The sequence below is a fragment of the Acanthisitta chloris genome, unplaced genomic scaffold (genome assembly GCF_000695815.1).
Source record: "Acanthisitta chloris isolate BGI_N310 unplaced genomic scaffold, ASM69581v1 scaffold18531, whole genome shotgun sequence".
NCBI lineage: Eukaryota > Metazoa > Chordata > Aves > Passeriformes > Acanthisittidae > Acanthisitta > Acanthisitta chloris.
This window is the reverse complement of record NW_008658109.1, coordinates 39,827-42,046: the sequence shown is the minus strand read 5'-3', so window position 1 is coordinate 42,046 and position 2,220 is coordinate 39,827.

The following is a 2,220-nucleotide window of genomic DNA, read 5'->3' as shown; positions in this document are numbered from 1 at the left end:
TCTGCCCGTGCTGGGAGTGCGGGAGTAAACTGGGATTAACTGGGGAAGTTGCACTGGGATTGGAAGGTCACTGGAAGTGGCTTTTAGTTGGCTTTTTTTCCCCCCCCTTTAATTATGGCTAATTTTTTTATCTTCCTGTCTTTGTATCTGAGCACAAACACAGTGTTGGCTGTATTTAGATTAAGATCTCTATCTAATACCAGTCTTGGCTGCATTCACATTAGTATCTATATCCAATAGCAATCTTGGCTATATTTACATTAGTATCTATATCTAATGCCAATCTTGGCTATATTTACATTAATATCTAACACCAATATTGATTGTATTTAAATTAGTATCTATATCTGATATCAGTCTTGGCTCTATTTATATTACTATCTACATTTAAGGTCACTCTTGGCTGTGTTTAGATTAGGGTCTTGTCAAACCTTGCTGACTTGTGGCAGATGAGGTATGTGATCAATGCCCACTAAATCATTACACCCATCCCTGTTTTTCCAGGTGGGAATACACCATTTACCTGCCTTTTCACTGCAAAATCCAAATAAAATGTCTTAACAACTGAATAAGACATTTTGTCCCCCCCTAAATGAAGTTTTGATTTAATTCTTCTCTTGAGTAGTTCTTTTATACCCTCAGAATCTATGTAGGTTTTACTTACATGGCTTTAAACTGAGAGTTGGTTTAGATGGGAGATTGGGAAGAAATTGTTCCCTGTGAGGTGCTGAGGCACTGGCACAGGTTGCCCAGAGCAGCTGTGGCTGCTCCATCCCTGGGAGTGTTCCAGGCCAGGCTGGATGGGGCTTGGAGCAGCCTGGGCTGGTGGGAGGTGTCCCTGCCCAGGGCAGGGGGTAGCACTGCATGTTCCTCAATGTCCCTTCCAATCCAAACCATTTCATGAGAAACAGGTTTTAATGGTCCAAGAATTCTCTAGGCCATGATTTTCATGGCATATTTAGAATGTCTTCAAGTGCTGCTGATAATTGGATTGATTCCTGTTCCCTATATGGATCCACAGGGCTCTAAGGCATTTCCAGGTCTGATGTGTCCTGTCAGCAGAACATCTGCCTGATTCCAGGTGATCCAGACAAACCTCTTCCTTAAGGAAGTGGCAGCAGCCTTGGCTGGGCAGGGAGCTGCTGGAATAACTTCCTAGCTCCTGCTTTGTTCCAAGGAGTGTGGACACGATCCAGTGATTAAGGTACTTCCATGAGCTGAGTGAAATAGGGTTCAATTTCTTGCCCTTACAATGAGGTCTATATCAGATTAGTCTTAATTCTTGCTGACAGTATCTTGCTAAAGTTTTCCACTTTGTTAAGTTTTATGGGAGAATTGACTTTCTTTCAAAATCCTTGTTGGAGCAGGAATAGTTGTATCCCAGGTGTGGATGTTGTTCCCTGCGTGTTTGTCTCTCTGCTGTGAGGAGCACTGCAAACATCCTGCTCCAAAAACAGCATTCAGCCCTCACTGCAGCCAAACAAACAAACCCAACCAGCCACAGCTGGACCTGATGGAATGGTGTGATAATCCCTTTTTTTTTCCCTCCATGGAAGTGGATCTAGGTTGGATGGCACAGAGTGGCTGAACTGGCAGTGGCTGCATGCAGAGGTGGCTTAAAATCCTTTTGTTTGTGGATTCATCCAGCATTTTTCTGATTCTGGGAGTTTCTTACCAAAAACCTTACCTTGATGTAGTTGCTGTTGTTGTTGATCACCTGCTTGAAAGGAATAGAGACAACAGTTTGGGTTGGGTTTTGTGTCCTAGCAGGAGGAAACTGACTCCTTCAGAAGCATAGAATAGTTGGATATAGAACTGTGCTTTCTTCTCTATCCATAATGTGGCACCTAATCCAGGTGTTCCTAAACCTTAGCATCTCCCTGGAAGAAGATACATACATAGACATATGTATCTATATCCAGGAGAATTCGTGCCAGAAGTAGCAAAGGGCTGAGGGAATGATTTTTCACTATGGAAAATCCAACCATGCATTTTCGCACTGTTCTAAACCAGATGTATGTTGGATTTTTAACCTAAATGCCTTGCAAAGTAGGAGAAAATCAGTTCTGAGCGACTTTCTTTTCCTCCATAAAAATCTATGGATACCTTTTGTTGAAACAAAGAAAGATTAGAGTGCATGGCTTGGCTTTTTGGCACAGCACTTGGCCTTGTGCTGCTGCCAAGTTGAGATGCAGAGCTCTGAGAGCTCCTGGGCTGAGA